The following is a 25,399-nucleotide window of genomic DNA, read 5'->3' as shown; positions in this document are numbered from 1 at the left end:
GCTACAATAGTAGCTTACCACCGTGTGTGGATTAAAAAAATTGCACATCAATGTAAAGCACTTTGAGTGTCTATGAAAAAGCTCTACATAAAATCTAATGCATCATCATTATTATTATAAAAAAATACAACAAAAAATGACAAATACAAAAAAAACCCAAAATGATAGAATAATAATATACAAAATAACATGAATACAATTAACAAATATACACCAAAAATAAACAAGATGACAATAAAAAAAGGAGGAAAAAAAATGTTACTGTTTTGTGACATCTGTCATGATTTTGTGAATTTTCTCATATTCTGTGTTTTTATTATTGTGTGTACTTTTACGGGGTACGCTACAAATCTAGATTAATCAGTGTGTGCTGGACAACAAAGCTCGCTAACGTCTGACGGAGCTAAATCACCACGGTAACTTAGGCTGAACGTCTAACCTGGTTGGGACCAGGTTTTGTTCTGGCTAAGATTTTAGCGAGTACGAAAGCCCCGCCTCCTGACCAATCAGATCTCTTAGAAAGCGAGCTGTCCAACAAAAGGTGATGTGTGAACACGTCGCTGTGTGGATCTGATGTGACGCTGACAGGAGAGAGAATATTTAGACATTGATGTAATCCTTTCATTTACCGATGACATCATTTAGGAAACATATAGATTTATATCTGATGGACTGATAAAGTAAAAGAAGTTAAATAAATCAGCTGATAAAACCTGTGTGCATCGAGCACTTTCACACCCATAAATTAATTCATTAATTCATGTATTCTGTGGTAATGTAAAGAGCCTCAGTCCTGTAGATAATATTAAAATATTCCACCTTATGATGTAGGCTGATCTGTATGAACGCAGCTTCAAAGACACAGACAAATTAAAAAAGTGAAACTGTTTATTCTTTGTTTATAATCTCACTAATTTAATTAACACTCAACAATTCCTGCATTAATTACTTTCTGCATTTACTGAAAATACTAAATTATGGATTTTAATTCTTCATATTTTTAAAGAATCTGACGCTGTAATATCCTCCTCTGTAACTAGAGTGCGCCGGTTAACCAGACTGAAATCAACACGCTTCACTCAGCCTGTTGGTATCGTGCTTCATAGGACAGCGTCTTTCTGACAGAGAATGTTTGGTTAGGTGAAGCCCACTAACGGAGATTAATCCAGGATATAATTATCTAGATTTGTAACACAGGCCCTCTCATTCTCTCATTTCTTGTGTTTTTGTTTTGTTTTTGTCCTTTTCTGTGTTTTTGGAGCCATTATGTATGTTTTAATTGTCGTTTTGTATATTTTTCTCCCAATTTCAGTTTTTTGTTGTTTTGTGTGTGTTTTTGTCCTTTTCTGTGTTTTTCGTTGTTGTTTTGTTATATATTTTGTTCATGAAGTGTTTTTAGTCTTCATTTCGCATGCTTTTGGAGTTATTTTGTGCGTTTACTTGTTTGAGCTATAAAACACCAAATAAACATGATACAAGTTTTCTCGTGCGTGACTTTGAATAAAAACTGTTTGAAATGCAAATACTGTGGTTTTCCTTTGCCTTTTTTTGTTTTAGCTGCGCTCATTAAATAGATAGTTAATGCTGACTCATGTAAAGCGACCATTGAAATCATTGTGTATTTTCTCTCATTTTAATTGTTTTTATTATTGTTTTGTGTGTTTTTGGAGTCATTATGCATGCTTTTCTGTTATTTTCCATGTTTTTATTGTTATATTATGTGTTTTTGGAGTCATGACTGTTTTTGTCGTTATGTGTTTGTTGGTTTTTGTGTATTTTCTCCCATTTTCTGTGTTTTTAATGTTTAATTGTGTGTGATTTTGTCTTTTTTGGAGCTACTGTGTGTACTTTCGTTGTCGTATTGTGTACGTTTGTTGCTGTGTTGTATATTTTTCATTCATTAAGAGTTTGTAGTCATCGTTTTGTGTTATTCTGTGGAGCCGCCTGTTGTAATGTTGTAAGTGTGAGCTATAAAACACCAAATACACACGTGACATGTTTGAATAAAAAATGTTAGAAATGCAAAGACTGGTTTTCCGTTGCCTTTTTTTTTTTTTTGCTGCACTCATTAAATAAATAATTAGTATTAATGCTGACTCATGTAAAAGCGATATAATGTAACTGCTTTTGTCTCTATAAAGTGAAGTGGAGCATCATTTAAAGACGGCTGGAGAGTGAAAATAAAAGAACTGTATGTTCTGACAGTTAAGGCAGTAAAGAGTGAGTGAGCGCTCATCGTGTGTGTGTGTGTGTGTGTGTGTGTGTGTGTGTGTGTGTGTGTGTGTAGGAAGACGGTGGTGTTGAGTAAAGGAGGTGTGTTTTTTCCACCCTAAGGGGCCTCAGGCTCGGAGCGGCTGAGGCGGAGCTGTGGGTTGGTTGAACTCAGTGACTGCTAAAGCACTCGGGGCGGGAGGTCACTGAGTCCAGCATTCCTCCAGAGCGCTGTCTGTTTACACGACTGCTGCTGCCACCTCCCCCCCCAGGCCCAGAAGCAGCAGCTCGGCATAGCTACGCCATCAGATAACACATTTATCTTCAGCCTTTATGCATTGTTCTACTGAACTCTGGATGGTGTCCATGTTGAGGATCAGCCCCTCCACGCTGATTACACGCCACATCTAACGGCCACTTTTATTTATTGACGCCACGCTGTGAGCTTCCTCCGTTCTGCTTAATGTATCGCCAGTGTGCAGGAAGCACGTGTGATTGGACTGGATCGCCTCGGTACAACCCAATCATAGCCGTTTCCCACCATCGCAAAAAACAGACGGAAAAAAAAACCAGAATTCACGTTCTGAAACGCAAAAATCAATCCAACCTGTTTTTCTCTATATTTAGAATCAGATCAGGCCCCAACATGACACAGAATCATCTCACATGCACGTTTAAGGACATTATCACAAATTAAACTCCAGCATGACCGATATGAGATTTTATTTAATAAATTTTATCAATATTGGGGTTTTAAAAAGCTTATAACTGATATATCAGCCAATAACATACATACACAGGATATATATACTGTACATAAACACAAGTACTTATAAAACCCAAAATGTGATTCAAGACAAAGAAGCATTAAAATTAGTAACACTAAACATTAAAGCCACTGATAAACATGTGCAAAGTTAAACACACAAACAGAAAAAATTATACAAAATGACCACAAAAAATACACAAAATTACTAAAAACACCCACAAAATTTGAGTTCAAAATAACACAAAAAGACAACAAACGCACAAAAAAAACAATTTCACATCAAAAATCCACAAGATTACTTACTAAATACTGACTTAAATGAGACATGCCATTTTTCACCCATCTCCATTTGTTCTAAGAACCATAAAAACATAGTATTTGAGGTTTATTTTCCCAAACTCGTCTGTATTCCAGAGTTTCAGCCTCTGAAAAGTCACTTTCCAGCTCAATTCTCTCCCTATTAATTGACTAAAAGCAATTTATACATGTTGATTTACATATCGAAATGAAAAAAAAAAAAAACATGAATTCCTTAACAATGCAATATATGTTTATTGATCTTTAACTCAAAATTACAAAATAAAGTTTAAGTAACAAAACAAAAGTACAAAATAATGCATTCAGAGTTAATAAAAAAATAAAAAGGAGCTGCAGCCTGTCATGGTGTTTTTCCTGAACCAACAGAATTTATCATTTATGTTGAAAATACACAGGCCTAGCTTACTGAAAAAAGTGCATCTTGTAATTCTTCATTCACATGAAAATAACTTAAAAGTAATAAACTCTGCCACTCACATTTTTCTTAAACGCAAAATTCCAAATGCCAAAACAGAAAGTGCTTTTTTAACAAAAAAGAGATAAATTGGAAAATGAACAAATAAATATGTGGTTTTATAATGTTAATTTTAAGTTAAAAATTTTAATGTAATAATGATGAAGTAAATGATCTTGATTAGAACATGAATTGAAAATACGAGGGTCAGTCTTGGTCCCGCACTAGGATGACGAGATGACGCGAAATGATAAAAAAACACAAGTTCGGATGAACTACGGCCGGGGTCGCGAAACTTCACCCACGCCAAATATTATGTACCATGTTCCGGAGAATTCAGTCAAATGACTCGGTTTCACTGACACGCACTCATAGAATATCCATGTGAAATTACAGCCCGATTCAACGAGCATTAACGGAGGAGTAGTGATGCCCCCTGGTGCCCCCGTGGCACATATGGAGTCATGAGCCTCATTCATATATTGGTATGTGTCAATGATTCGGTACCACCAACTGTCGCAATAATTGACTCACAAATAAATAAGAAAACAACTTTAACAGAAATTGCTGAAAAAAGGGGGGTGAGCCCCTCATCGAATTGTGCGAGGCATAATCATAATTTACGTTGAATTACTTTTGAAACGATATATCACACGACTATGTTCCCATAATTTCAAAATTACCGAAAATGGGGGGTGGGTCCCCGGGCCCCATTTCAAAAAAGGGCTCAGAGCATCTCATATTCATTCATAGAGTACGCGGTAATGTGACCCATTTATATATTGGTATATGCCAATGATTCGGTACCACCAACCGTCATAATATTTGACTGGCAAATATATGAAAAATCAACTTTCGTTTTTTGTTTCTTTTGGGGTCCAGGTCAAAAATCAGGCTCCGTGTGTCAATGCGTACACATCCATAGATTATAGCTACTACATTTCAGCCTGATCGGTTCATGAATAACAGGAGTAGTGATTTGAACTCGTGTGCACAACAACAACAACAACAACAACAACAACAAGAGAAAAGTGAGGGCGTTTTGAGTTTGGTAGCATGGTCTAAAAATTAAGACTTAAATATTCATGATTATGACTTTATTGTTCCTGTTCTAAAGTATGTGATTGCAGTTTTTTTTAATGAGTTTTGAAGAAGAATAGTCAGTTACATTTTTGACCAATTTTGTTGGGATGGGGGGGCCCTGAAAATGTTTCACTCTTCAATGGGGGAGCGCATCAGAAAATGTTTAGGAGCCATTGATGTAAAGTGACACTGAAACATGTAAACTCAATGAAGTGAAATAAACTTCTTAATAAAAAGCTTGTTTTTTGCATACATTTTTGTGCTAGTTTTGTATTCATTGAAGCTAAATGGTCGTATTACGTGGTGCATTGTGTTTGTAATGAACCTCACCTCCAGACGTCCAGTCCTCAGTAAAAAGCTGGACAAACACAGCTGGATGATAAAAATGTGGGCGGGGCCAGGCTAAAAGGCTCTGTTCATCCCTCTCCCATGAGGCTGGGCCTATCAGGTTATTTATGTGCGAGCAGCGTGTTGACGCGGTCGGGCAGAGCTGAACTCTGACTGTAGCTCCTCTGTGCAGCCTCAGAGGCAGCTGGTCAGCTCCAGGGGAGCACAACAGAGATGGGGAGTGACATCCAAGCCCTTGAGACAGTGCTCTGACTGTACTGAAGATGAGGATGAGGAAGGGGTGGGGTGGGGGCGGTGCTCGTCAAAGGCTCCATTGTTTGACAGGCCAGAAAGGTTTCACGTGTAGCGCATGATTCTCACTGCAGGTCTGAACTCATGGTCTAAACTGTCCACAAGGAGGATGTACCCTCCATCCCCCCGGTCCCCTCTCCGTCCCCGCCGCAGGTTAAAGTGTAACCGTGCCCGTGTTTTCTCAGGAAAGTGTGTTTATCTAGAGGACCAACATGGAGGCCCTTTTGTTTAACTAAGTAGCGAGGCTCGCCCTCAAAGTAAAGCTCTGTTAAAACCACAGTAACCAGGTGGCCTCGCCTCTCTGTGCTCCATGTACAGTTAGCTAGCTTCTGTGTTAGCACGGCCACACGATACACACACCATCACATGTCATATTAATGTCAGATCCAAAGAGAAGGAAAGAGGAAAAACACACAGAATTACAGGAAAATACACAAAATGACAACAGAAATACACAAAGTATCAGAAAACATTCAGAAAAATTTACAAAACATTCAGAAAATCAAATGAAAATGACAACAAGCAAAATTAATGACGACAAAAATACACAAAACACAAGACATACACAAAAATAACAGAAAAAATGTACAAAACGCTAATCAAAATACACAAAATTGAAATACATGAAACATTAAGAAAAACTAACAAATCTAACAAAATGACAACACAAATTAACACAAATACAAAAAATGACTCCAAAACTACACAAAACGACAACACACAAAATAACAGAAAAATTTACAAAACGTGCACAAAAATAACAATGTACAAAACAATAATAGAAATACACAAAAATGACACAAGCAACACAAACACAAAATTTAATAAACAGTTAGCAAGCTAGCTAGCTCCTGTGTTAGCATGGCCATCTGTTTGTTTACATGTGTGAAACACACAATCGCATGTCAAACAAATATGTCGGATGCAAAGAGAAGCAAAGAGAAAAAACACAGAATTACAAGGAAATACACAAAACAACAACAAAAATACACAAAATATCAGAAAAACTTACAAAATGTGCACAAAAATAGAAAAAAGTACAAAACATTCATGAAAATACAAAAAAATGACACAAAACACACAACATTAATACAAATAAATAAAATTAAATAAACAGTTAGCTAGCAAGCTCCTGTTAGCACGGCCAACTGGTTGTTTACATGTGTGACACACAATCACATGTCAAACAAAGAGAAGGAAAGATGATGGGATTCTTTTAGCGATCACACACACACACACACACACACACACACACACACACACTAATCTCCCATGGAGTCACAAACAGCTGCACTCCATTAAATGCAAATAGTGCATTGGAGCTGAAAGGGAAATCCCACTGTTAGCATAATTACTGTGGCTCATAACACACATGTATCTGCTCATATGATCACAATCAAAGCAGCACAAAGGGAAACGTCAGCAGCTGCAGATTAAGAAGAGAACAAACTTGGTTTTTAACTAGAGATTATCCATCCAATCACATTCCACTCCAACATTTCATTAATTCCATGTCAGAGTTTAGTCCAGGGCTCTCCCACAGGGAGCTAACGGTAGCTCGCCAAGCAAATCCAAAAAATAAAAGAAAAAAAATAATCTACCCTATGCAAAAACAAAATCTCACTCCTAGCAAACTATCTACTTACTACAACTCTAAATTGTAGATAGTGGTGGTTAGATCTATATATCTAACCACCAGCCCCACCCCCTACCCCACCCAAAAATGAATATCGATTAATCACGTTTGAGTAATAGTGACGCAAGCCGCCGGCTAACGCTAATATTTCCAAGCCAAACCTGAACGCAACTAAAGAACAAAAGTGGATTTCATCTTAACGGGACTGAAGCTAGCCAACAACTAAACAACGAGTGAGGCAGAGCCACCGAGGAAAATAACAGAAGGCGTGCCATTTCCATCAAGAGTGGGAGACTGAGTACTTCTTCACAAGTGTAAAAGACAGGTGTGTGTGCTTGGTTTGCGGGACGAGCGTTGCAGTCTGGAAGAAAGGCAATGTGGAGAAGTTTGACCGTGATTTTCCTTCTGGCAGCAGCCTGCGGTCAGCTAAGGCGAGGGAGCTGAAAGTGGGATTTCTACGGCAGCAATGGTTGTTAACCAAACCAGAGAAGGAAGCTGAAGCTGCAACTGAAGCATCATTCAAAGTGGCCCATCATTTAGCAAAGAAAAAAAAACTTTTTTGTCAAGGATGTAATGACTTTCGTGCCTAATTCTTTGTTCAAAGATCACAAAAATGGTCCTGAAATCCTGTCTGCTATATCAGAGGTGCAGCAAGGCGTGAATGCCAAGGTAAGGAGAGTTTCTGCGCTCTCAGAAGACGCAAAGGGGCAGCTGGAACATGACATAGGTACGTGAAAAATGGTTTTCAATTCAATGTGATGAATCGATGGACTCAAGCGACACGGCTCAGTTGGCGCTTTTCATAGGAACGGTGTTTGATGACTTCTCGGTTAAAGAGGAATTTCTCACATTGCTACGTTTGAAAACAACAACAAGAGGCCTGGACATTTACAACGTAATGAAGAACTACTTTACCGAAAGGAATGAGCCGTTAGAAAACTTGGTGTCAACAACTGATAGATTCCCGGCCATGACCTCGTTTTCTGAACTATCATTGCATCATCCACCAACAGTTCATTTGTGCCAAAGTCATGGGGTTTGAACATGTTTTGACACCTGCTATAAAGATAATAAATCATATCCAAGCAAAGGCCAAACAACACTGAAGTTTGAAGTTATTTTTGGAATTATGGACAAATTATGGAATATGGCGATCAATCCGTGTATCATTCGTTTTTCATTATGTAACAAAAACATGAAAAATGAAAAAAAAAAAAACACTCATTATTTGATATTTGTTTCCAAAACCAAAATGAAACAACAGAAAATGCCTTGTTTTTCAAATTCAAGCTCTTTTGCTTCGGTACAAAAAAACAAAAAACAAACACCTTTATTGTTTTCTCCATTACAGATTGGTCAAAGTACGTGACCCGGAAGTGTACTCTCATCCGACGCTAACGGCTATGCTAACAGCAGTTCGGCATGACAAGATCGCTGCTTCCAACTGTGCATCAGAAACGTGTCCTTTTCGTTTTAGCTGGTGTTGAACACAGAACCTCCTCACGGACATTTAGGAGGATTTAGAGACTCTTAAGTGTTGCAGAGCTAAAGATATCTCAGAATGTGTAACACTTCACGTATGTTGGCCAATCGGTAATGGAGAAAATGAATAAAGGTGTTCCTTTTCCGTTTTTCGTTTCCTGTACCGAAGCAAAAGAGCTTGAACTTGAAAAACAAGGAGTTTTCTGTTTTTTCATTTTGGTTTTGGAAACAAATATCAAATAATGAGTGTTTTTTAAATTTTTCATGTTTTTGTTACATAATGAAAAACAAATGAACGAATGATACACGGATTACGATCTTTTGCTGCTTACACAAATCAGATAGTTTAGCAGAGGAAACGTCCTGCATCAGTTTTTTAGCACTTCTGACGGATCAAAGCTTATGGAAGCAAGAAATGATACAACTCTGCTGTCTGACACTGTGCATGGCTACTGGACCTGGCATTTCTAGCAGATGTGATGAAGAAATTAAACAACCTGAACTGCAGACAATCAGTGACATTAGTGCTGCCAAGGCTAAACTTTGTTTCTCCAACAAGTGAAGAATAGGAAAATGCAGCACTTCCCCTCTGTGCTCAAAATGCTGGAGGAAAATCATGCTGCATCTGGGGCCATGGACATCCAGAAATACATAGAGCTCTTAACCAGGCTGGGGGAGGAGACTTTGTGAGGCTGGAGCCCTGTGCCACATTAATTTCAAACCCCTTCATGGATGTGGACATATCTGACTTTGTGAACAGATGGGTGAGGTGTTCAGTCTCAGTGCTGTTGATTTGGAGAATGAAATTGTCGGTCTGCAAAATTAAATCCCGTTGAAGTCACAAGTCTGCTGTTGATTTCTGGAAGCTTGTGGATTAGGGCCGGGACAAAGCGTCAACGTAATCGATAACGTCGACGCAAAATATGCACGCTGATGCGTCGTCCGACCAAAACAAAGATGGCGTCTCCGGAGACCAACTAACGAGAGTGGCTCCTCAGAGTTTCAAAAGTGAAAGGCAGTGAAGGCACGCACTCGTATGTCCAAGGTAGCTGTTCCCTGTAACCCTCGTCCTTTATCCCGGGTGTGACCGGACGGCAGCGCGTCGACGGGACAAAGAGGAAACACCCACCGTGACATCAGCAGCAACAACACACACACAATTCTTAAGGTAAAAGGAAAGTTTATTTTTTGTTGGAAAAGCACTTTCTGTTTTAGTATTTGGAATTTGAGTTTAAGAAAACTGAGTGGCAGAGTTTATTCATTTAAGTTGTTGTTAATTTCATGTGAATGAAGACTTAAAAGATGCCCTTTTTTCAGTAAGCTAGGCCTGTGTGTTTAACATAAATCTTGAATTCTATTGGTTCAGGAAGGACACCATGACAGGCTGTCGCCTCCCACTGCCTTTTTATTGAATGCTACCTCTGACTCTGAACGCATTATTTTGTACTTTTATATTCTTACTTGAACTTTATTTTGGAATTTTGAGTTGAAGAGCAATAAACATATTGCAATGTTAAGGAATTCATGTTATATTTTTAATTTTAGACATGTAAATCAACATGTATAAATTGCTTTCAGTCAATTAATGGGGAGATAATCGAATTGGAAAAATGAATTGTTTGATTAATCGATGCATCAAAAACATAATCACTAGATTAATCGTTTAAAAAAGAATCGTTTATCCCAGCCCTAGGGTGGATGCAAAGAAGCACCCCAACATTAGCACAGAAGCCATGGAATGTGCTACCCTGTTTGACTCAACATAACAAATCTGCCTTTTCTGACATGAACTTTATTAAGTCAGAGCGCATTAGAGTGAACCTCTAGGGATACGTACCAGATTATAATACCCTAGTCAACAGCATGCAGTGTCAGAAATCTCATTAAAGTAAGAGTGTAACGATTCACTCAACTCCTGATACGATTAGATTCACAATACTGGGTTCACGATACGATTCATTTTACAAAATGGGACTGTAGGCAAATGATGACTGAAAAATATTCCTTTATTTGTTTTGGGAAAAAAAACTAAAAAATACTGTACTATTATATTTTTATTTTTCATTGTCAAAATAATCCCTTGATAAACTATTCAAAATAATGCAATTTAACTAAAAATAAAACTTGAATGAAATAAATAAAGGAATAATACAAATGAAGAAGAAGCCTATTAATTTAAATTCTGGTTCTATAGTAAACAATGCAAAACTGCATAATAGTTATTTTTCTTTTTAAAAGTGCAACTGAAAATGTATTTTGTGCCTTAACAATTGGACTTTAAAAAAAAAAAACAAAAAACAGTAATTTCACTGATTTACGTCAGATGTTTGTTTGGACCAGCAGAGGGCACTGGTAACCCAGTGGTCGGTTGGCATGCAGAAATTCTTGCAGTGAAGAAGAGATGCTATGCTAGCAGACAGAGCTAATAGAAAAATGTGACTTTTACAGATATTCACGCAATATTACAGATATTCTTTCGGTGCTAAAGGGGTAAGGAATCAATTATTAACATGTTTAAGAGTAGTAGGCGGCCAGAAAGAAAGTAGTAGCAGATTCCACCTGCCGCGTACACTGCTGGACAAGAGAAGGGATAAATACATCGTATGTTTAAAAAAAGTACTGCGATTCAATTTTCAAAGTATCGATGTCAATCGTGATACCTATGAATCGATTTTTAACTGCCTTACGATTAATCGTTACATCCCTACATTAAAGGTAAGCATATAATAATGTAAAAATGTGATAATATACACTGCAAATACAAATTAAAAATAAAGGGAGTAGAAGTAGCTTGCATTTGTTTTATTTTTTTTAAGTAGCTCTCATCCTGAAAAAGGTTAGAGACCCCTGCTTTAGTCATTTCCATTTGCTTTTTCATTAGACATCATTACAGGCTATTGAACGTCCTGAAATCATGTGAAAATGTGCTAATTTATTATTAGATACAGACAGTGTAGCCCCTAAAGATCAATAAATCAGAGATATGTTGCACGGGAATAAAAGGTGAAATTGCCACTGTTTATAGTGGAGGATAAAACTAACTTCACTCTCTTATTGACATTGTCGGAAAAGTTTGGTGCATTGCATTGTGGGATGTGGAGTCCTTTTTACTTCATTTCCACTCTGCCAAAGTGACACTGAAAGTTGCAGTAAATCAATGGAGGATGTTTATTTAGGGGATTAGACAGAAAGATCTGAATCTGTCTGACATTGAATATCTAACATCACAGGAACAAACTAGAACAAAAATGTCATGTCCAGCCAATCACTGTCCTCCTTGTCTGGTAACGAAACACTGCAGCACACGTGGGCTCCGGGGCTAACTTCATGCACCCCCTTAAAATAAATGCAAATAGCTCCAGAAAATATACAAAATTACAGGAAAATGCACAAAATGACAACAAAAACACAAAAAAAAAAAAATACAAAACATTCATAAAAACACAGAAATGACAAACCCAACATTATCAAAAATACATAAAATTACAACAAAAAATACTCAAAACACGCACAAAAACAACAAATGTATAAAACATTCATAAAAAGACACAAAAATGACGCATGCCACGCAACATTAACACAAATGCATAAAATGACTCCAAACATACATAAAATATCTGAAAAACTTACAAAACATGCACCGAAAAACACAAAACAATCATAAACACACAAAGATGACAACACGCACCATTATCCATTCATCCCTTTTCAAATAGTCTTGTTCCTGTTTTTTTAGGGTCACGGGGGTCTGCTGGTGCCCATCTCCGGCTCACACTGGGCCAAAGGCGGGGGGTACACCCTGGACAGTGCGCCAGTCCATCGCAGGGCACAACATTAACACAAATATATAAAATGACTTCAAAAATACACAAAGAAACAACAAAAATACACAAAATCCTTCTGTATTAATGCTCAGATTGTGCATTATACTAAATGCTGATATTTAAAATCAATAAAGTGGCGTTCAGATCAGAAACAGTCATTTTTGTGGCTCTCGCTGTGATAAAAATTCCCCGTCTCTGTGTTAGAGGACTTTTATTGTGTCTGGTGTCGTTATTAGCGTTGATATGTTTGCCATCTATAGCCTGCTACATTTTTTATAATAGGGAGAAGAAACTGATTGTCGACACTGTCAAATAAATAAACAAATGAATAAAATGCATAAATAAATTGTTGAAAAACCTCTTAATTTCCCTCAAATTATTGCACAAAATGTGCCCAAATTACATACAAAATGTGTCAAAAAAATGGTATGAAACAATGTAGACTAATAAATCAAGTATCAATAAAAATGTACAAAATTCAGAGGTTAACCAACTTCATCAACACAATCGATCTAATTTAGTTTGGCCCCTAAAAACAAACCCACAAAATCTGTTTGAGTTTAAGAAGTTGGAATGAATCTTAAATCTAACATAATACAGGAAAAAAAAAAACTCCTCAAACACAAAACGAGAGAAACACGTACAAAACAAAAAGATTTCAAAGATGCACAAAACTACCTCATGTCACACACAAAACACAAACAAAATAAGTAGAAAAATAATAAATAAATGGCAAAGAAAATAAAAATAAAAATAAAAAAATCACAGAAACACATGACTAAAAAACACATTGACATTAATATAAAAGAAGAATACATAAAATGACTGTTAGAAACACAGAGAATAATTAGTAGGGACATGACAAGAGTAAATACAAAAATAATTCTCTAAGCACATAAAAACAACAAAAACACAAAACTATATTACACAAAATGACAAAAATAAATAGAAAAAAAGACAAAACACCCAATTTTACAGATAAAATTGTAAATAGCTGTGTATAAACTTGTGTATGTGTGGACTAGGGTTGGGCACTGAGAACCGTTTCCAAATAGGAACCGATTCCGTACGTCCGGTTCCGGAACCGTGACAAAGATGTTTACATTTCGATTCCTTCTTTCGATTCCTAAATGCCCGCACTAATTTGTTTTCGCGGCTTGCTCTGTTTGTTTACGCGAAGTTTGTATAAGATGCGTTCAGAACGCGACTGCAGTGTGTGTGTGTGTGTGTGTGTGTACGGTTATAGTTTGGACTGCGGAGCAGAAGGGAGATATGAACTAATCACCAGTAAAAAGCCAAGTAAAACTCCAGAAAACAATCACCAGGAATAAATATTATCTCCCTGGTAAAGACAGTAGCTCTAACAACAAGTAAAATGATAAACTGGTGATATTACAGCCTGTGAATGCAGTTACTCCGCTTCTGGGTCCTAGTGCCAGCCGTCCTGTGAAGCCTGTTCCGTTTACCGAGGTCTGTGTGTGTTTAATAAGTCTGCATGTTTATGCCTCTGTCCATCCACTCTTTTCATTATATCCATGTCTTTTAAGGCTCTTATTTCATAGTGTCGGCTGTAGTCCGGGCCACCGCCATCTTGGATTATGTCGTCACCAGTGCGTCATCGCCGCAAGTCGCGCAAGCGCAGAATGACTCAAATGATTGTAAAGAGGTCTTATATTAGTCTATTTTCTTTTTGAAGTGGTGTTTTTTTGTGGCTTTAGACTCCAATTACATTTATGTATATATGTTCCATACAATATAAATATAATATATTCATAATTCATAATATAACTATTTTTTATAGTTTCTGTTTCCACTGTATCCAGAATAATAATAATTCTCAACAAGAACTATTGATTGATTTGTCACATGACTGTTCCAGGGTTCGAGTTTGTTTTATTTAGTTTCACATCTACCTGTAGCTCTATGTTTTTTACACTGATGACAACTTGTTTGTAGTTATATTTCAGAAAGTTTCACTTTTACAGTTACAGTTGGGACCTTTGTAATTGAACACCCTAGTTACATTACAGCAACCATATTAAACTATGTCAACTTAGTGAATTAATAAAAATGGCCTGTTTAAAGGCTTTTTCAAATGAAAAAATTATCTTGTGAAATCTGTGACCTGCACAACTCAAAGAATCGGAATCCAGAATCGTTAAAATCCAAACGATGCCCAACCCTACTGGTAGGTGGAGGTAATTATCTATTGGTGCAGCTTTGCTATCAACGTGGCTGGTTTAGCATTAGCATTAGTGTTATGATTGAAAGCACTTAAATGTTGTGTTAATGCTAATAAACATTACATTTACAGAATAAAGTCGTCTTCTGTGGTTTTTCTCATGGTTTTAAACTACAGACGGACAGCAGAAACCCCCCTCCCCCCTCTCACGTGTGTTACCTGACGAGGATCAGGGAGGCAACATCTGGATATGTTCTGAGGGCTGTAATTTAAGAAGCTCTCCAACACCCTTAATCCCCGCACAGTATGTTGTTTATTTTGGTCCTGTTCTCTGGTCAATAGCCAGATTTCTCAGAAACAGGGACCAGCAGCAGCACCAGGTTAGGACTAGGAAACGTGTGTGTGTGTGTGTGTGTGTGTGTGTGTGTGTGTGTGTGTGTGTGTGTGTGTGTGTGTGTGTGTGTGTGTGTGTGTGTGTGTGTGTGTGTGTGTGTGTGTGTGTGTGTGTGTGTGTGTGTTGGGGGGGCTACTTCACTAAATTACACCATTTAAAGCTTTAATAAAACTTCCCTGTTACACTTTCACATTCTACAGAATACAAACAGATCCTTAAACATTCATAAGTTATAAAGTGACCAAATTTAGCATTACTACAACACAGAAGGCAGGCTTGTGTCATTATGTGTATTTATGGAGCCTTTTTGTGGCTGTTTTGCTTAATTTATCATCATTTTATGTATTTCTGTCTTCATTTTGTGTATTTTTGTACATTATTTCACATTTTGTGTATAATAATTAGATTTTATTAAGAGCTTTATCATAGACACTCAAAGTGCTTTACAGAATGAATGCATTATTCTTTCACTCCACACTTAGTGGTGGTAAGTTACTATTATATGATTGTTATTGTTTTGTGAATTTTCAATAATAATATTTTATTTGTAATACACTTTATATTAAAAAACAATCTCAAAGTTCAACCGGTTAAAAAAAAAAAAAGTTATTTGTTTTAGAGACATTTTGTTTATTTTTGTTGCAATTTTATGTGATTGTTTGGTTGTCTTGTGTTTTTCTGGAATAATTTTGTGTATTTTATATATTCTTCTGTTATTTACATGTATTTTTGTAGTCAGTGTGTTAGTTGTGATTTGGTATTTGTCTGTAATTTTGTATGTATAATTGGTGTTTTTTGTCATTTTGTGTATTTGTGGGGTCATTGTGTGTATTTCTGTTGCCATATTGTGTATTTTTAGTGTTTTTGTATATTATTTCTCAGTTTGAGTGTTTCTTGTTGCTATGATGCAATTTTACATAATCTATTGTTATTGAATGTATTTCTGATTTAATTTTGTGTGTTTGTGTATTTATGTTGTCATCTCGTGTTTATGGAGTAATTAGGATTATGTGTGTGTTTTTGGAGTCATTTTCTGTAATTTTTTATACATTGAGTTATTTTGTGCATTTTTCTGTAATTTATGTGTGGTTTTGTTTTTGGGATTTATCATAGTTATGATTTGGTGTTTTTCTGTCATTTTGTGTGTTTTTGAAGTCATTTGGTGTGTTTACGTTGGGAGCAACACAACATTAGTCCGAGGGCCAAGCCATGGTTTAACAAAGACAGGAGGAGACCTAATCAGTTCTCTCTGTTTAGAACAACAAGCACGAACGGATTCCAAACACTGGTTCACGGCAAAGTCGACCAACGAGTTTGTGTTTGAGGGCAGAAACGAGACGCAGTCAGAAACCAAGAAAACAAACCACGTTGAGCGAGAGGAGAGAGTCAGAGAGGTCAAAAGGTTATTGTGAGGAGAGAAAAAGGGAAGTAGTGCTGGTATTTTACGGCCAATGACAGGCGTGAGGTCTGGCAGCCGCTTTATTAGACTTGTTCCTTTTACGAGAGAAAATGAGCAGGTTCAAACCAGTCGTTTTATATGTGCTCCACACAACGCCGTCACATCACCTTGTTCTCATCACTTCTTTCTCACATTAGACTTTTGTTGTATTTTATTTTGTATGTGTGTTCATCTGAGCCTGATGGGGGCGGGGCATGCTGGTTTGTAAGGTTGCCACGGTGTTGGCACAGGTGTTAAATCAAAAAAAGACAAAATTTACTGCAAAAACACTTAAGACCTCTACAGAAATATAAGAAAAACAAAAAAAAAATTATAAAAATATCAAAAATACATTAAAAAAAAAATCCAAAAACACCAAATCACTCAAAAAACACAAAACAAACAATGACCAAAAATTATACAAAACGTCAAAAATACACAAAGTGACACCATATTAGGGGTTTGTATTGCCTGGCATCTGGTGATATGATTCGTATCCCGATACAATATATCCAGATATTAAAGTAAAAGGTGATTATTGCGATTTTTTTTATATATGACTCAAGAAACAACTAATCTGTAAATGTGTACACCTACATGAGAACATTAAGTATGAAATATATTTTATTGACATTTTACACTCACAACATTGGCTTTAACATGCCATGTGCCAACAACTTAAAATATAAAAATAATAACAATCTGCCTTTGACTTTAGTGTAACTTAACTGAGGTTTATGTCTCTATAACAATAAATAAATGCTGAAAGTTAGAACTTTATTTTTAGATTTTATTGAAAAAACACAAGCTGGTCAACATGTCCAGGTTTTAGCACTTATTTATACAGTTATAATGTCTCCTGTAGTGGAAAAGACTTTACTGGTTAAATAAAGGTAAAAACCATATACACACAGACGACAACAAAAATGCACAAAAATAACAGAAAAACACAAAATGAAAAATGATGCAAATCAGCAACTAAAATACACAATGACTTCACAAAGACAATACAACAACAATTGTACCAAACGAACTCCAAACACACACAAAATGAGAGAAAACTATACAAAACAACAACAACACAGGGAAAAATATACAAAACAACAAAGATGTATGTCTCCAACAAACAAAATCAAAAATTTACACAAATCGTTTCCAAAAAACACAGAAATTGTGGTAATAAACAAGAAAACTGAAGCACATGGAATGACTGAAAAATAGACAAAATGACAACAAAAAACACAAAAAAATGATATTAATGACACCAAATACACACCAACAACAAATACACATAGCAGGAAAAATACACAAAAAGTCTCCAAATACAACAACAATTATATCCAAAATGACTTAAACACACAAAACAACCAACAACATTATATACAAAAAACTTACATTCATAAAGAAAAATAACACAAATGTGACTTAAAAATGACACATAACATGCAACGTTTACACAAATACATAAATTAACTCCAAAAATACAGAAAACAAGCACAAAAAGCCTTTGTTCTTTCCTGTATTAATGTGATAAAAATCACCTCCTAGTAAAACCTTAATATACTGTATTCTTTGCTGTAGCAGAGCAGAACTATGCTAAGCTAACTTAGCTCTTTGGTTTAGTGCTTCAGGTGGTGGCCAATGCAGTTTGACCTTCAACGCTGCTGTTGTTATTTTCCATAGAGGTCAAACGCTAAGAATGTAAAGCATGCAGCGCGCACACAAACTCAGCCTCCCCCAACACTTTTTCTACATATTTTTTGCTGCTCTTGTACACTAAATATGGACTTTTATACGTGACTATGTTTTAATTTGTCAAACATGTAGAGTTTCCTGATATAAATGTGTGATATATTGTTGTGTGATGATGATACTGGTCAGTTTAAACAATAGTTCAAACACAAAAATGAATAAATGAATGAATAAATAAATAAATAAATAAATAAATAAATAAATAAATAAATAAATAAATAAATAAATAAATAAATAAATAGCATGTTTGCTAACGTGCAGGTAAAGACCATGAAACAGAGATGCACACTTCATGTTTTCATGATGTGGAAATGTGTTCTCTGCATATGTAATGATAAAAAAATAAAATCATGTGACTGTTTGCATCCTCCACTCCAGACAAGCGCAACTGATGGTCCGGGGCCCAAATTCTGTACGACCCTCTCAGTAAGCGCACAAAATGACTCAAAAAAAGAGGACAGAAGAAAATACACAAAACAAATACACAAAATGACTCCAAATAACACATAAAATGACAGAAAAATACAAAAAAAAGAAAGGAGAAAAAGTTCAGGAAATGACTACAAATATACACAAAAATACTCCAAAAATACACTGAACAAAAACATAAGAGCAAAATACACCAAATGGCAGCAAAACTACACAAAATGACCACGAATATACACATAATTACTCCATTACAGTTAATACAAAAAACAACAAAGAAAGGATTTTAAAAAAAATAACAAATGACAACATAAATATAGAAAATGACAAAATAAATACACAAAAGGACAGCAAAACTAGACAAAATGACAAAACACAAATAAGAATTTATTACAAAAAAACAGACGAGATGTCAAAAAATACACAAAATAGAGAAATTCACAAAGTGACAACTAAAAATACACAAAATTCATCCCCTAGATTGAACCCCTTGTTCCTTATCCCATTTTGGAAATTTCCTTTCATCAAAATCCAGACAAAAGTTTTTTTGTTTTTTTTTTTATAAATATACACATAATTACTCCATTAATATAAAAAAAACTACAACAAAGTATAGGATTACAAAAACAAGTTTGGATGAACTTTGGCCGGGCCCGTGGAACATCTCCGCCCCGAAAAGCACGTACCAAGTTTGATTATTTAGTCAAATTACTCGGTTGCACAGAGTAAAAAAAAAGGGCCCCGGAGAGCCCCCTGGGCACATACGGAGTAATGGGTCCCATTCATATATTGGTATCCGTCAATGATTCGGTACCACCAACCGTCACAATTAGGGATGTCCCGATACAAAATTTTCACTTCCGATATGATACCGATACTGCAGCCCTGCGTATCAGCCGATACCGATATTGATCAGATATGATATCAGCACAAATCATACATACATTTATGACTTATTTTGTAGTGTGGAATGTTAGAAAAGGCTTGATCAAGTGATGTCACTCAAACATAGATCAATAGTCATTAACAGTAGTTACTTTGTTGGAGTGTGAACCATATGGATAGAAGTGCTGGAGTGGAAAATTTTATTGGAGAAGCTTATATTGGTGATTTTAGATGCAGGCCGATAAAATCCGATATTCGTTTTCTGGCTGATATCCGATATAAATATCGGATCGGGACACCTCTAGTCACAATATTTGACTCACAAATAAATGAGAAAACCACTTTAATAGACATTGCCAAAAAAGGGGGGTGGGCCCTCGGGCCCCTAAGGCATAATCGTAATTTACATTGAATTACCTTTGAAACGATATATCACACGACTATGTTCCCATAAATGTGAAAATTACTGAAAATGGGGAGGGGGGGGTCGTCGTCCCTGGGCCCCATTTCAAAAAAGGGGCTCAGAGTGTCTCATCATATTCATTCATAGAGTATTCATAACAAACTATTCTAACGAGAACTAAAGGAGTAGTGATTTGAAAAATGGGGACCCCTGGGGCCCCCGTGACACGTACGGGGTAATGAACCCCTTTTATATATTGGTATGTGCCAATGATTCTGTACCAGCAACAGTCGTATTATTTGACTCACAAATAAATGAGAAATCGACTTTTGTTTTTTTGGTCTTACAGCCCGATCTGTTCATGAATAACAGGAGTGATTTTAACTCATGTAAACAACAACAACTGATTCTGGTAAAAATACACAAAATTAACCAAACAGACAAGACAACTAAAAATAACATAAATACAGAAAATGACAGAAAAATACACAAAAGGACAGCAAATCTATACAAAATTATCACAATTTTTTTTTTTTTTTTACACAAAATAATTAAAAAACAGACAAGATGATAAAAAATACACAATATAATATGATTAATTTACCACTTGTTCCTTAATTCCTTTAGGTTTAATCAAAATCCAGACAAATAAATAAATAAACAACATAACCTTCTTGAGGGACGTAATTACAAAGAAACACACAAAAGAACAACGAGACAGAAATACACAAAACAAACCAAAAGATACACAAGACGACTAAAAGACAAGTATAAGTAAAAAAAACAGTTGTTTCCTGTGTTAATGCTCAGATCAATGGTCATTTCTGAAAACGCTGAGATGAATGTTGATCACGTGACCCTCTGATCAGAACTGTTTCACGTCATTAGGAGCTGACTGAAGGCCAATCATTTTCTCTTATATTAGTTATATTTTCTGCTTGTATCCAGCTGAATAAACAGAACATTAAATTAAACACTTTATTTGCTGGGTTCAACAGACACGTTGGTTACACCCTGAAAAAGATGCGTCGCATGCCAAATTCTTCCCTCACCAATGTTTGCAAACAACGTTTTTTTGGCAAGTGAATTTTTTTCAAACGCTCACATTTCAACTAGAACCAATGATGGAGAACGTTCAGGAACAGCCCCAGTGATGGTCATCAAATAGCATGAACACCATCTATACCAGAACAGTCCAGGCAGCTGTGCTACACTAACGCGTCCAGTCACAAACCAGCTTCTCTCCTGTGTGTGTGTGTGTGTGTGTGTGTGTGTGTGTGTGTGTGTGTGTGTGTGTGTGTGTGTGTGTGTGTGTGTGTGTGTGTGTGTGTGTGTGTGTGTGTGTGTGTGTGTGTGTTATTTCTGGACCTTTGAGATGCCTGAACAATCCAACAGAAATATCCTAAAGCAGACATAGGCAACAGGCGGCATGGGGGCCACAAGCGGTCCTGGGTCAAATTTTGTGCAACCCCCAAAAGGAAACGCTCAAAACGACTCCTCAAAAATACACGAAATGATAGAAAAATATACGAAAGGACAACAAAACTACATAAAATTACAAAAATACACAAAAATACATAAAATGACTCCAAAAATACACAAAAAGACAACAAAAATATACAGAAAGAACAAAAATACACAAAAGAACAACAAAACTACATAAAATGACTCCAGAAAAACAAAAAGACAACAAAAATACACAAAGCATAAAAAAAAGAAATATAAATAATTTAAACAACACACAAAACATCTACAAACACAAATTAACATTTCCAATGAAAAAACCTCAATATCTCTATACAATCAAAGCAGCTGTGATACACTGATACGTCCAATTACAAGCCAGCTTCTGTCCTGTGTGTGTGTGTGTGTGTGTGTGTGTGTGTGTGTGTGTGTGTGTGTGTGTGTGTGTGTGTGTGTGTGTGTGTGTGTGTGTGTGTGTGTGTGTGTGTGTGTGTGTGTGTGTGTGTGTGTGTGTTATATCTGGAGCTTTGCGATGCCTGAACAATCGAACAACAAAAGTGAGTCTGCTACAAAAGTTGAAGCACGGCGGAGGCAACAAATCATAAAATGTTATCTACACACACACACACACACAATAAGTCCAGCTGCACATGCCTTAATAAAGTAGTTTTCTCACTAATCCTGGGGTAAACAAAGATGAAGGCAGCAGCAGCAGTTTGTGTGATAGACTTACTTTCTTCTGTCACTCGTCTGCTACAGTTGTCAGCTCTTCGTTGCGACTCTGGTAAAGTTTGTTCCTCACATTTTGTTGGTCTCAAGATGGAGGCAGAAGCTGTTCAAACAGTTCCTCCAGCTGTGAGTGGTTCCAGGTCTGAGCTGCCGAAATAACAACATGGACACGCAGTGAGAGAGAGCTCACAGGTGCGTGCGTACACACACACACACACACACACACACACACACACACACACACACACACACACACACACACACACACACACACACACACACACACACACACACACACACACACACACACACACACACACACAGAGTATGAAAAGAAGCCTTTGCCAGTGGTTTCCCTTGTGTGGGACTCAAACCATACTCCACCTACTGCACCCCCTCCCTCCTCGCTCTCTCTCTCTCTCTCTTTCCTAAACAGCTCCAGGACACCAGAGGGAAAAAGAACTCCACAACAGCAGCTGCTCCTCAACTTCTATTTAACTACATCATTGAATATGTTTATTGAATAATAATAGAACCTGCTGTCAGTATTTTTATATAAAGTCCAAACTTTAAGTCCTTCTGGCCAATTTCTGTGATCGTTGTGGCCTAAAAAGCTTGATTTTTCAGCAGCTTTTTTTAAAAAACTGTTTTGATGCTTTAGAGCAGAGGTAGGCAACTTTTATCATAGCGGGTGGGTATGATTGGAGGGTCACATGATCAACATTCATGTCAGCATTTAGAATAATGCGTGATCTGAGCATTAATATAGGAAATAACTAAGTTTCTATATTAATTTTGTAATGTAAATGTGTTTTTCTTGTGTTGTTGTCTTGCTTGATCGTTGTGAGGCATTTTGTGCATTTCTGTTGTCCTTTTGTGTATTTTTCCTGTAAAATAGAGGTTTTTTTGGAGTCATATTGTGCATTAGTGCTGCCATTTTGCATTTTTTTGCATAATTTTTTCTGTGTTCATTTTACTTGTTTGTTAGTACTGTGGAGTTGTTTTTCCGTTTTTTCTTGTCTTTTTGTTTACTTCTGTTGTCATTTTCTGTAATTTTGTATCTTAGTAATTTAGTGTGTTCCTGTAGTTTCATTTTTGTAGTAGTTGTGTGTTTTTTGAAGTATTTTCTGTGTTTTTCTCTTGTCTTTTACTGTATTTTCTGCAATGTTGTCATTCTTTGTTTCTTTTATGTATTCTTGCTTTTGTTTTACGTATTTTCTGTCATTTTGTACATTTACTTTAGGGGCCTCATAAAATTAGACCGAGAGCCGCATGTGGCCCCGGGGCCGCCAATGGCAAATGTCTGTTTTATTAATTTCTATAACTTTGCCTAAACTGGTCAATTTGCCAAAAAAAAAAAAAAACCTGATTGCCTTTGAATTATTTCATAACAATACAGGAAAGAGCTCAGATTCACAATAATTTAATAAGATATGGATTATTTAATCACATTTGAAAGGTTTCCAGTGCAGAGAATAATACAGAAAATCTAAATAAAAAATCCTAAAATAAATAAAAGCATCTTTTCCTGTGAGAATCTCATCAATGCACTCATGACGTTTGCTACAAACACTTTTGCTACAGGAGAGTCTGTGTTCAATAATTAGTAAATGTGTGTGTAGAGACACCACCAGGGGGCGACACTAGCTAATGTTACAGTTTTAGAAAGATCATATAATAGTAGAGGTTTAATCAAAAAATGACTCCAAAAAACACAAAATCAGTGTGAAACTTCATTGTTTTAATCAACTAAATGACATTAAGATTGTGGTGCACTGAATACTTTCCAAAAAGGAAACTTAGTTCTGATTGGATTTCATGTTTTTATTAGTTAAAATTCAATATATTTCAATATAGTCTTATTTTTTTTAATTAGTCGTAGACTGGTTAGTGTTACTAAAAAAAAAAAAATGTATATCAGAAACATGAAAATTGACAGCAAGAACACACAAAATGACAAAACTTCAACAAAAACACAAGATGACAACAAATACCTGAAAAACACACAAAAAATTACTCCAAAAACACAAAATCAGTGGTAAACTTGACAGCATTAATAATTTATATTAAGATTATGGTGGACTGAATACATAAACTTAGTTCTGATGGTGGACATTATAGTTTAGTTTTTTATAAGACAACAAAAAAATTAATATATTTTAATAGGTCTTTGTTTATGTATTTATTTTAATTTAACTTTAAAGAAAAATTCAGACGATAATAAATTCATAACACACAAAACAACAACAAAAACACACAAACTGGTGGCCCTCGGTCTAGTGCAGCCCCTGAAGTAACACAAAATCACATCAGACATTCTAAAAAAAAAATTACAAGTTTATTGAAAAATACAGAAAAGAACAAATATAAACAAAAATAACTACAAAATATACAAAACATTAACAAAAACACTGAAAATAACAAATAAACAAAACTATTTTTTTTTTAAACTAAAAAAACACAAAAATATAGAAAATGACAAAGCCTTTGTAGTTTCCTGTGTTAATATTGTACTGCTGATATTAATATCGATCACGTGACCCTCAGATTTAAATACAATCACACGTTTAAACGTCTGTATATTTTGATCCTGGTCAATAGCGCCATCTAGTGTTAGATTGGTTTACGTTTCACTTCACACACACACTAGAAAAAACAAAGATTCTTCACTGTTCAAATAAGTCTATTTCTGTGAGCGTTTTAAGTCCACAATGACAATATTTTACTGTTAAATTTTTTCCAATTCTTATGATAATTCATACTATAACTATTTAATAGAAGAGTGAATCTCTGACCTATTTTATATTAACAACCTCAATTATTCCGTGTCGGCTTCCGTAATTAAACATGCGGCCCTAAGTCTTCCTTTTATCATCCAAATATGTTATAAAGTTAATTAGTTTTGTCAAAACGTTACAAATTAACTCCAAAACCAGATAAAAACATGAAAATATAAAGAATATTTACAAACCTGTAAACTTTCTTCGCATTAGCCGTTTGCTAACAGGTGTGACTGATTAAAGAAGATCCGGCTGGTTCTAATCGGTGCAAACATATCAATGCGCGCCATTGAGACCCTGAGGTCTAATCACGACATATGCTTCCGCCAAACAAAAATATACAAAATACACAGAATTAAACACACAAAAATAACGGAACGGCATAAACAACGATAACCAAAATACATTTTAAAAATGACTCAAAAAAATTTTATATAAAAATTTACCAAATGACAATTTTATATATATATATATATATATATATATATATATATATATATATATATATATATATATATATGTTTTTTTAA

General features: G+C 35.7%; 1 long non-coding RNA gene across 2 annotated transcripts in view; it reads right to left on the bottom strand.

The window, feature by feature from the left end:
* Positions 1 to 22,439, bottom strand: part of LOC114476233 (uncharacterized) — a 59,114-nt gene extending 36,675 nt beyond the window's left edge. For both annotated transcript variants that reach the window (XR_003675549.1, XR_003675548.1), the window contains exon 1: positions 22,094 to 22,439. This is a non-coding gene — a long non-coding RNA (uncharacterized LOC114476233). The remainder of the gene's footprint in view (positions 1 to 22,093) is intronic.
* Between the last annotated feature and the right edge of the window lie 2,960 nt (positions 22,440 to 25,399).

The sequence above is a fragment of the Gouania willdenowi genome, chromosome 14, assembly GCF_900634775.1.
Source record: "Gouania willdenowi chromosome 14, fGouWil2.1, whole genome shotgun sequence".
In the NCBI taxonomy this organism is placed as follows: domain Eukaryota; kingdom Metazoa; phylum Chordata; class Actinopteri; order Blenniiformes; family Gobiesocidae; genus Gouania; species Gouania willdenowi.
The sequence above is the reverse complement of the archived record's forward strand: the minus strand, read 5'-3'. Positions and strand labels throughout refer to the sequence as shown.